This window comes from Anomaloglossus baeobatrachus, chromosome 6, assembly GCF_048569485.1.
Source record: "Anomaloglossus baeobatrachus isolate aAnoBae1 chromosome 6, aAnoBae1.hap1, whole genome shotgun sequence".
NCBI classification, from domain to species: domain Eukaryota; kingdom Metazoa; phylum Chordata; class Amphibia; order Anura; family Aromobatidae; genus Anomaloglossus; species Anomaloglossus baeobatrachus.
In genome coordinates this window covers 410,979,444-410,991,893 of record NC_134358.1, presented here as the reverse complement: position 1 = coordinate 410,991,893, position 12,450 = coordinate 410,979,444, and the positions used below count along the sequence as shown (strand labels likewise).

The 12,450-nt window shown below is 43.5% G+C and overlaps 1 protein-coding gene across 6 annotated transcripts in view; it reads left to right on the top strand.

The window, feature by feature from the left end:
- GLI3 (GLI family zinc finger 3) overlaps positions 1 to 12,450 on the top strand; it is a 326,969-nt gene that overhangs the window by 158,149 nt on the left and 156,370 nt on the right. The window lies entirely within an intron of this gene.

The following is a 12,450-nucleotide window of genomic DNA, read 5'->3' as shown; positions in this document are numbered from 1 at the left end:
CAGGTTCCCTTTAATGTGTGAAAACTTTGTATATTTTTATATATTCACTTGATACTATTCATCAATTTGAGAGCACTCCATTTTTTGTTTTCATGCTCACATACCAGTGTCCAAAGTATTTCAGTTAATAATGTTAAAAGCAAAATCTGTTTGATGTAATTCTTGGGTCTGACCTTAAAATAGGCATCTTACATACCTTTATCATATGTGACCCACACAGACATTAGTGAGTGCCCCGACAGGCCCCTCTAATCCTTAAGCTGTAAGAAAGGGATATAAATCTATTCAAATGAATTGAAACCTAGATTTAACAATTGATGTATGTGCACAAGATATGGATGTGCAATAGAAAACCGCATATTAGTCAGGATGGTACTGCAAGCAGCAAGGCAAATATCAAAGAGCGAAAAGTTTAGAAATGTGATAAATCTTGCAGAGGAATGCAGATTGCAGGGGTTCTCACCTCCATCTCCATGTATATATCAGATATATGGGAAAATACCACATGCTTGGGATGTGTATGCCCAGAATTCATATAAAATGTACAGCGTCCTTACCCCCCACATTTGCTTTTGATATTTATAGCAGCGAAAATAAGCAGAAAAGTTACTCCACATGGGATGCCTTAGTGATATGGTTATTGCAGATTGGATTTACATTTATTTCATTTGTAATAGAAAGACCTTGTGTCTTCATGTCCTCTGTATACAGAACCTAAATACTTTTACCATTGCCTTGGGTACTGTTGTTATGTCATAACTGTAATTCTCACCATTTAAGTTGCCATTGCTTCTTAAATACCGTACATCACTAGGCTTAAAGGGGTTGTCCTCTTTAAGAAAACTTTCTGAATGGAGGCAGTGCCTCTCCACTTCTGCCCTGGTCCTATGTTAACAATAGCTGATCCCTTACAACAAGGGCACATAACATGGACATCCTTTAATTTAGGGAGAATGATAAACGTGAAAGGGTGTTGTTAAAAATGCTTGTGTCATGATTATCTTTCAGTGTAAACAGGCTGTCGATCACCTACTGAAAGAGCAAAACGCTTATTCATCTGGTTAAATTATTTTTTATGTAGCAGAAAAGTGTATTACTCTTGGAGCTGCATCGTTCTGTGTAAACTTGTGCTGCCGAGAACAATGGCAGCCTTTGTCCTCTAAGTGATCTTATAGAGGTCGCTCAGTGCACATCACTTACTTTGGTCTGCCTGTGTAAACATGACTTGTACTGGGAGAACAATTGCAGCCTTTTTCTACTGAGTGATCTTATAGAGGTCGTTCAGTGTGCATCTCTTACTTTGGTCTGCCTGTGTAAACACAACTCATGCTGACGAGAACAATTGCAGCCTTAGTCCACTGAGCGATCTTATAGAGGTTGTTCAGTGCGTATCGCTTACTTTGGTCTGCCTATGTAGACCCGTCTCATGCTGCGAAAAACAATGGTAGCCTTTGTGCAAGGAGCAATCTTTTAGAGGTCACTCAGTGCGCATCATTTACTTTAGTCTGCCTGTTTAGAGAACATTCACACTGCCGAGAGCAATGGCAGCCTTTGTCCACTTTGTGATCTTATAGAGGTAGGAATTGAACTTGAAAGTACTTTTGCATGCTTTTATTATACTGTATTACTGTTAAAAGTTGAACTAAAAGTGAATGTGTCATGAATGCGTCACCAGGTATTGCCACCTAATGTGACAACGACAATGTAGAAACAGAGACAGCCCTTATTGGGCTACTTAATCTAATTTCCATAAAATCACTGTTTCATCACCAAGAGATTATCACCAGAGGACTGGTAAACCTGCTGCCTGGTAGTCAAGCATATTCATGAGTTCTGTATATTTCGTCCACAACACTGTTTGACAGCACTGTGCATGGACAGAAAGCTGCCAATCAGTGTTGGGGATGGGGTTATACAGAGCTTAACATTCAGAGACCTGCTATCTGCAGCAGATAAAATTGATTTTATTAAAATGACAGCAAGCAGCCCTGTAAGTGACACATCGCTGGAATTGGAGTCTCTGCTGCTCCCATATGGGGTAATAAATACATGGTGATTCAGAGACCTTTATGGGATCCTCATGATAATACTCACATCTTTTCTCTTATTTATTGCTATTCTTTTTAATTTTGTCAGTTGACTTTTTATATTTGGTGGCAACTACTTGTTTTCTCCTATTTATTTAGGAGAAGAATATGGCCTAGAGAAGAGAAACGTTACTAATTTTCAGTGGTCTAGTTATAAGAACTGATGAAAATAATACTAAGAAAATGTTGGGGTTTGCTACTTCCTCAATTTTGAATGGATTGAAAATATTTGTAGTCTTGAACGCACCCAGAGAGAAGAGTAAATGTTGACAATGATGACACAAGATTTATGTTGTCATAGAATACATATTAATCTATTATATACAGATACTTTAAGACACTTAAGCGGGCTTTACACACAGCGACATCGCTAGCGAAAGCACCCACCCCCGTCGGTTGTGCTTCACGGGCAAATCGCTGCCTGTGGCGCACACCATCGCTTACAACCGTCACAGATACTTACCTGCCTAGCGACGTCGCTGTGGCCGGCAAACCGCCTCCTTTCTAACGACGTCGCTAACGAGGCCGGATGTGCGTCACAAATTCTGTGACCCCAACGACATCTCGTTAGCGATGTTGTTGCGTGTAAAGCCCGTTTTAGTGTTAGAAACATGGTGATAGATGTTATTAAAGGGAACCTGTCAGGTCCCTTATGCCCTCCAACCTAACAGCATTGATGCCTGTATTGCCATACATCCCTTCCTAACCAGCCCTGTATAACACTATTCACTAATATCAACGTTTAAAAAAAGTATTTATAAAGTCCACTGTTCCTATGCTAATAAGGGCCTTGACTAGTCCCCAGACTTGTCGGCCCTTTTTACATGTTATCACGACCCTGTGGGTGTCATATCATGATTTCCATGAGCTGCTGTCATCGCAGCCCCTGGAAATCTCGCACATGCGCACAGCTCATTTCCGGTGCATCACTGCTCCTTTGAAGCCAAATATTCGATTCCCGGCTTCAGTAGCCTCACTGCGCATGACCAGAAGTTCAGAAGACGGCTCACGTACACGTCTTCTGAACTTCTGGTCATGCGCAGTGTGCCTAACGAAGCTGGGAAGCGTGATAACATGCAAAGAGGGATGACTAGTCTGGGTAAACAATGCCATATTGAGAAGTCAAGGCCCTAATTAGTGTAGGAACATATTAGTGAATAGCGGTATACAGGGCTGGTTAGGGAGGGAATTTGGGTTTACAGGTATGAATGCTGCAGGGTTGGAGGGAATAGGTGACCTGACAAGTTCCCTTTAAAGTGGTTGGGCAAGCTCCACGTCAATAGAAAAGTTACTTGACATAACCCATGGATAAGGCGACACTGTTGGGAAGAGCGCAGACAAGGTTTTCTAAATATACACACCCCACTGGAGTTATTGTTTTTGGGGAACTAATAGAAATAAAAGCATGTTGATGGACGAAAAGTGTTTCAGGAGGTTTAGCCTTCAGTTTTGGATTTTTTTAGGGTGGCAGTGCATGATTTCCGGTTTTCCATATGGAAGCTATTCCTTGTGTTGCAGAATTATTTAGAGTTCTCGCTGCCCTTTTAGCTATAAAGTAATCAAACTGAAAAGTCAATTATAAAAGCAAACCGGGCCTGATAACCTTAGCGGATTATCATTATGTCACATGTTGGGGCCAAGTGAAGTGTAAGCAAACAGAGCTTTGAAGAACGCTTTAACATGTTTGGTGTGCGGAGCTAAGGATTGGAGTTTGTTTACACAGCACAAAAGGCTTCCCTGTCGGCCTCCCTCTCCTGAAGCGCTCCTATTCTGCGGCTTGCCGTTTGCCTTTCTAATGACACCAAGCTGTTTGTTGAAATATGTCGCAGAGCATATATAAAGAGCGTCTACTTTAAACATTGATCTCATTCAAATAAACCATGTGCATGAGCTGAGAAGTGGAGGAAAGCTTGCCGGCCCAGCGTTCCATTTACAAAAGCGAGGGCGAACCATACCAACTGGTTTATGGAAACCCTGCCATTAGACCACTAGGCTTCACCAGATAAAGGATAGGAAACATTATTCTATTAAGCCAACACTTTAGTCATTCTACGGATAAAGGCGCACCACTTTACCGCACACACCTTTATTCTCCCGTCGTCGGATTGTTATGAGAAGAGTGAAATATCCCTTATTAAGTAGAACTCTGACAAGTATTTTACTCTGAAGCAGAAAAAAAAGAAAGAAATGTATAAAGAATGCAGAGGCTGGGATCTGCTTAATGTCCTGTCAGATAGGGGATTAAGAATATGAAGGAAGGAATTTATCCTGAAAGAATAGAGGGAGTTTGAGGTGCAGCTGCCAAGAAGAAAGTCGTGTGAGAAAGATGGAAGAAAATACAATAATTAACTCTTTAATTACCACAAGGCATGTGAAAGAGCCTCTTTACCTATAGGACTTGCTTGTACCGCTGGCGCAGAACGCAAAAAGTGAGAATCCTGAAAAGCAACAAAAGGAAGAGAAGAGTAAATGTATAAATACACACACACATGATTAGTAGGAAAATATTGTACTTATCTATTCAATCTTTCTGAAATGGCATTTTTAGAGATTAGTAGAATTCATGTATTGTTTCGACTTTGTATCTTACACTCAAAAATTCACACAACACTCGTTATATAAAGAGCATAGATCTTTAGAAATTCATTCTACATTATTGAACCTTTTAAGACATATACTGGTATAATTACCTCCAGTAATCCATCAACGCGATTGATTTAGATAGTTATCGTTGTTGATTTGAAATTAATATGACATTAATATGAAATTAATATGAAATTAATATAATAATAATAATATGACGCTTTGCTTCTAATAGGGGTTGTCCCATTAAGACTTCTAGGAATTCCATGCTCCATTAGAACATGGGAACATCATAGAGAAGAGGTTTCCCTGTTGAGAAGTCTACTGATGAGTGGGGGGGGGGGGGGGGGAGCGGCTGTAAATTACAATTCCTGCTCTCGGAAACTTATATAAGACGAAAAGAGAGGGCAGTCAGCTCACCAGTCCATCAAGTGTTTGAATAGATAATGCAGCCAGGGTGTGGTGAACGGAAGTTCCTGAGCTGATACACAGGTGAAACATTCAAGAAGAGAAGAAAAAGAATCAAGCCCCCGCAGTTATAGTATATAATGGCATTCCATATTTCTTATATTAAAAACATTCTTTTATTTCAACCATTAAAAAAACATAAGAATCGCTGTTCTGCGCGTTTTGAGCAGTTTGCTCTTACTCATGTCATAGATACGTCAACTCTAAACTTTTCTTTAATTTGATTCAAATATTCAATTTCTCAAAGTACAAATGCAATGCAAAATTGTAAGGTTCCAACAAAAGACTCTAAAGCAAGGGTGGGTAATTAGTTTTCCCAAGGGGACATATAGGAGACTATGACTGTTGGGAATGGCCAAACCAAGCTGCCACACGTAATCTGCTCAATAACTACTGCTAATAAATGTTACGATAGGACTTATTGTAACCTGTATTCTTACCACTAGCTGCTAATCAAAACCATATAGGTCACTGCTTTTTAAAAAGTTTATAAATGATGTACTCTTGCACCTTTATCAACAACTCCCAACTGAATTTGATGCCCCCACAGTCCCCACACACAGTATGATGTCCCCACACAGCTCCTCACATAATATGTTATCCCTACACAGCCCCTCAAACAGTATGATGTCCCCTCAAACATTATGATGTTCGCACACCTCATCTAACATAATACCATGTGCTCAGAGAACCCCTCAAACAGTATGTCACCAAAGAGTACAATGTTTCCACAAACCCTTTCACACATTATAATGTTCACAAACAGTATAATGTTCCACACATTTACACTATACATTATGATATTCCATCTTAGACCCCCTACACAGTATGACATCCCCAAACACCTACCCTACACAGTATGACATCCTCACACATCTCCCCTACATAGTATGACATCCCCAAACAGCTACCTTGCACAGTATGATATTCCCATACAACTCCTGTGCACAGTATGACATCCACAGCAGCCCACCTATATACTATTATATTCCCACACAAGCCCCTTCCAGAAAAAGATGTCCCCATACAGACCCATTGCATAATATTATGTTGCTAAAGTTTTTCAGAATGCACTCTTAATTAAAAAATAATAATGCTGCTGCTCACCTAATGCAATTGTAATGCTTGCGAGTGTGATCGTGACTAGACCCACCGAGCCGCAGTATTGGCTCAACCTGGTGGGGTGTAACTAAGTGTCAACCGAGTATTCACAAAAACCTCTGATGGTGAGGTTGGGCTTGACAGCAGGTAGTCACCAGGTGTTACTCAGGGAAGACACAGTACTATGAGAATTGGCCTCAGGGGCTGGGGAGGATACTGACAGTTCTGACATGTTCTGAAAAGGGACAGTGGGTTAGCTAATAGAGAGTGGATGGCAGGGGCTGGCGAGTATGGAGGATACGAATGATACAGCAGGTGTAGCTGGACCGGCAGGTACTGACGGATGCATCGGGTACAATAGTACAGCAGGCAGAGGGATGAAGCAGGTACAGCAGATACGACTGGTACAGCAGGCATGGCTGGTACAGATAGATGCAGCAAGTACAGCGTGTCTAGGACACAGTCTCATATTAGAACACACAGCATAAAGTACAGCACATGGGAAGGGACCTGACAAGTAGCAACACATTTCTAAGGATAGACCACGTTGCCCAGGCACCTTCCATAAGGGGACAATGCCTCAAATACCTAGTGCCTCTCAGCCACTTCTGGGTTAGGCACACTGGCCCTTTAAGAATAGGTGCCTGCATGCCCTAAGCATGTTCCCAGGAAACCTGTGCAGCCCCTAGAAGCTGGCAGCAAAAACTGTTGACACACAAGCCACTGCTGAGCGGCTGGGATGGTGAGTGTGCCAGTCCATGGACCATACCGGAACAGCCAAAGGGCCATCTTTGCCAAGTTATGCTCTGCAGAGCTCAGAGTTCAGCTTTGGCTGGACACATGGCATACACAGTCCATCTCCTAACACAATATTGCAAAATAATTTCTTTTCAAAGCTGGTCACCTCACTCCACACATCTCAAGATATGTTGAGCCAACAAGAAAGGGAAAGGACACACCTTGTTAGTCTTATTAGATACAGAAAATTCTGCAAACTTTTATATTGCACTTTCTAAAAGAAAAAAAAAATAAATAACTTGGTGGGTCTACTTTTTAGTCATTGGTTTTTCATGGAAGTGACACATATGCTTTGGGCCATTGGACCGAGTAAATTAATATTTTCTCGTTGATTAATGGGGTTGTCCAGGACATGTATAAACTATGGTAGGGACTGTAAAACAAAGCGGAATTCCTAAAGTGAGTAAATGACTAGTCCGCATTCAGCATGTTCCTTACAAATGTCATATATGTCAAGGACAGCCACCTTAGCATATTGGAAAGGTAGAGGAAAAAACAAGATTCGGATTATTTAGGTGTACTTATAATTGCAGCCATAGTACCCTTTAATGATTTGTGCTTTGTGTTTACTACGTGGCTTGTGAGCATATTATACCTGGCATGCGGGGAAAGCTGTGCGGTGCATCACTATGGCGTGCTGTTAGTTTCCCGTACGCTGTGCAGTGCTTAGCAGCTGTTTTTTGGAACATCAGTCAGGAAATTGTATGATAAATTGGAGGTAGCCGGGTCCGCAGGCTCTTCACTCTGCTTCAGCAGTTTTAGCTTGACTTTAGAGAGGCTGTCGTGTGATATTCTGTCAAGGGGTAACATCAGGAGATTGATCACATACACTAACATTTTTCACATGTATTTGAGATATGACGGGCAGCAGCTGTTCTATTCATGTGTAAATAATAAGCCATGAGCAGGATAATTGTATCAGATGCCCAATGTTTTATGCAGCAGTGTATTAGGCCTGCAGAGATAGCGGCTTCTGAATGATTTACAGTTTCTGCAAAGACTATCAAAACTAGTGTTGTATATCTGTATACAGACGGGTAATCCTGCCCATTCACGTGGAATAAGTCCTTATCAATGGCACAATATTGAGTAAACAAATGAAAGCAGATTTGAGGCGATAAATGTATGTATTACTCCAGTTATAGAACTATTGTCACTAGTGACGTAACTTGAACTCTGTGAGCTACAATGTATAATTGTAAACAGGGCCCCCAACTATCAGCAGTCCATAAAGGGATCCTGACCGGATTTACCTCTAGAAGGTATTCGGCGCACTTTATCTGCCACCTAACACTCTTTTAAATGATGCATGCATTAAAATGGATTGTTTAAAAGGTTGTTTAAAGAGGTTGTCCACTACTGTTACATTGATGGCCTATCCTTAGGTCATCAATGTCTGATCGGCTGGCATCCAACATCCAGCACCCCCCCTGATCAGCTAATTTCTGTGCCGGTGGCGACAGCAAGCAGCCGGAAAAGCTCAGTTCCGGATCTGCCCTGTCCTCACAGTCCGCGGCCTGGTACTGCACATCCGCCTCATATTGATTTGAATAGGAGGATGTGCAGTACCCGGCCACGGACGCTATCAGTTGGTGGGGCAGCTCCGGAACTTAGCATTTCCAGCTGCTGCCGCTTGCAGTCCAGCCCTGTGGATCAGACAGTCCGACCCTGGCTGATCAGACATTGATGGCCTATCCTAAACATAGGCCATCAATGTTAAAGTAGTGGCCAACCTCTTTAATTGTCATTGTGGTACCTGCCTGCGGGCAGTCGAGTTGTCCGAAACCGCTGTCGCTTAGTGTGTATGTAAGCATGCCCACAGAGGCATGACTGCCATCCCAGAATGTGTAGGGAGGAGGTGGAGATGCCAATACACACATAACATATATGGCATTTAGGTATAATATTGCCATAATTAAGACCCATTTTCAAATATACATAACAACGGTCTGAGTATCATCAGTCTTTTTGATTTGTCTATTATCAGTGTTTTCTCAGTATTTTAGTTTTTACCATCTGTGTTTTATCTGGGGTTTTCACTTATGGGAAAAAAATAAATGGCCAAGCTTCTATTTATTGCAATGTTAATCATGATCAGCACTAAACTGCTATTCATTCATAGAACCATAGACATCTTGGTTGATTTTTATCCATGATGCCGATAAAAAATGGACATGTTTCCATGATTCTTTTTTCGACACATGATTCTCATGAATAGCATACGCCTGTAAACGGCTACAGGGGTTATAATAGGTACTTGTTATATCCATGAAAACGTTGCATCGAATATGGAACTGAAAAATGTTTGGACAAGGCCAGTATTTCATGTATGTATGCTATTTGTTTTTTTCATACCTTTGAGAGTCTATGGTGCTTTTCACATGTCTGATTATTTTCTCGGTTCGAATTGTCAGTGCAGAATCATGGAGACATGTCCAATATTGATTGAGTATAGGATCAAAATTGGCAATGCAAGTCTATGGGATAGTGAAAAAAAATCAGACAGCATTTGGATGCCATCTGAGTGCTGTCTGTCTTTCACTGACTGATAGATAAAAGAAGGTGGAGAGACTTTTTTTATCTCATCATTAAAGAAAGCTGATGAAACGCTGACCAAACTGATGAAACTTGGTCTGTTTTTCTCATACAATAAAAAAAACCTTACAGCTGAATGAGGCCTAAAGGCTGCTTTACACGCTACGACATCGCTCAAGCGATCTTGTTGGGGTCACGGAATTTGTGATGCACATCCGGCCGCTTTAGCGATGTCGTTGTGTGTGACACCTATGAGCGATTTTGAATCGTCGCAAAAACGTTCAAAATCGCTAATCGGTGACATGCCCCCTATTCCCAATTATCGTTGTTGCTGCGTGTACGATATAGTTCATCGTTCCTGCGGCAGCACACATTGCTATGTGTGACACCGCAGAAACGAGGAACAACACCTTACCTGCAGTCGCCGGCAATGCGGAAGACAGGAGGTGGGCGGGATGTTATGCCCCGCTCATCTCCGCCCCTCATCTTCTATTGGCCAGCCACTTAGTGACGTCGCTGTGACGCCGAACAAACCGCCCCCTAGAAAGGAGGCAGTTTGCCGGTCACAGCGACGTCGCTAGGTAGGAAAGTAGTGTGACCGGTTCGACCGATGTTGTGCGCCACGCGCAGCGATTTGCCCGTGTCGCACAACCGATGGGGGCGGGTACGCACGCTAGTGTACCGCCCCGCGGCCTCGGCTGCGACCGCCGAGCCGCTCGGATCCGTGCTTGTTCTGCGGGTGGTGGCTTGAGCCACTCACGGACCCGGGGGTCACTTCGCTCTGCAAGGGAGGCTGGCGCTACGCGCGGTAGATGCGGGTATTTTTGGGTGTTGGGGTGATTGTTCGTGACGCCACCCACGGGTTGTGGTGATGATGGGCACCACCGCTGCTGTAGAGGTGAAGGACTCCCGGGAGCAGTGTAAGGGCGCAGCTTTGGTGTTAACCCCTCCGTGGGTAGGGGTGGTGTGTCCTGGGGCCCGTTTGCGGGGAGATGGTGCAGGGCGCAGTGCTGCGGTGCGGCTCGGTGCCGGATGGCGCTGTTGTACTCACGATTAAGGCACACAGAGTCACTGGTAAACAAAACGTGGAGATAGACGGGAGGCCCGCAGCCGGCTGCAGTTCACTAGACGGGTTGGTCCACCTTTCTCTTGCACCTAAGTGTAAGTGGACCACGGTGCCTAGGCACGGGTGGTCCGCTCCCCGACAGGTGTGTCGAAGGAGCTCCTTTGCCCGCAGGCGCTGGCCCTCGGATCTCTGGCCTCTGGCGGTGGCTACTATCCAGTCAGGTTGGGCTGTTGCCTTCAATCGGGACTTTGGTGGGAAGGGACCCCGGGAGGTCCAGAGCTCAATCAGTTAATTCGACTTTAGTGGTGGCCTACAACCTAGTCAGGGTCTGAGTACCCTTCCTGATGCTCCGGTATACTGTTGGCTCCCCGGTTCAATTCCGGCGGGCTCCAACCCAGTCCCGGTCCCTATGGTTCCACCGGTCGTGTTCCCGGTCTCCTGCAGGCGGCCCCTGCTGTCTGCTTGCCTGACTGTTTGGGGGTCCTAGGCTCCAACCCAGGCCCCGCGCAGAGCTGCTCTCCTCTTACTCCTCCTTTCCACGACTGTCACTGCACTCCACTCAACTACACTGCTTCACTTCTTCCTGCCTCAGGCCAGCAGACTCCTCGGTGGGCATGTCTTTCCGCCTGACTCCGCCCACCTGGTGTGCATGTCTAAGAGTATGTGCGCACGTTGCTTTTTACCTGCTTTTTACCTGCTTTTTTGCTGCTTTTTCTTCTGCGCTGTTTAATGCCAAAATGGATGTGTTCTTCTATTCAAGCAAAGTCTATGGGAATTTGGGTTTCTTGTTCACACTATGTTGTTCAAAATGCTGCCTTTTTGTGGCAGAACTTTGGTCAAAAACTCAGCTTTGCAGTGCAAAACCCAAATGGCAAAAACAATTGACATGTTGCTTCTTTGAAAAGCTGAGTTTTTGACCAAAGTTCTGCCACAAAAAGGCAGCATTTTGAACAACATAGTGTGAACAAGAAACCCAAATTCCCATAGACTTTGCTTGAATAGAAGAACACATCCATTTTGGCATTAAACAGCGCAGAAGAAAAAGCAGCAAAAAAGCAGGTAAAAAGCAGGTAAAAAGCAACGTGCGCACATACCCTTTCACTGAGGGAGGCAATCAGGACTTGTCTTTGACGGGTGTTATATTCCTAGTGTGGGTGTGTGTGTGTGATGTAGTGACCTGTGACCCCTGGGGTGTCCAGGGCGTCACACTAGCGATCTCGGTAACGATATTGCAGCGTGTAAAGTGGCCTTAAGTCATAGATCAATTGAGGAGGGAGATGTAGGGGTGTAAAGACCTTTTTGGGTGACAGAGACAAGTTTATATTTTACTCTGTAGCAGATGGGAAACCAGTGCAATGATTGGTACAAGGTGAAGGCATAAGTGTAGTGGCTGTACAGACAAATGAGCCTGACTGCAGCATTCAGAATGGATTGAAGAGAGTGGAAACTTTTGTGAGAAGACAAATCTGTACAGAATTGCAGAGAAAACTGAGCACTTGCTTTTGACACAGATTGTAACTGATGTTGTGGGGGGTTGTAACAGTTAATTCACCTGTAATCATCTTTTCAGGTGTGGACTTAGCTGACAATCTGTGTATATATTTCGCCTTATAGTGGAGTGACTTTTACTCCTTTGATACTAATATTTCCTGCTGCGCTGACCCCTCCCTGTAGTAAAGTTTCCATACTCCCTAATGCTTGTAGTAGAAGTATATTAGGGTGGTACTGCAGTACTTACTATTACAATGGCCAGAAGAAAAACATACATTATGGAACTGTCATTATATTTGTCTTTCAATTACATGTTAACTT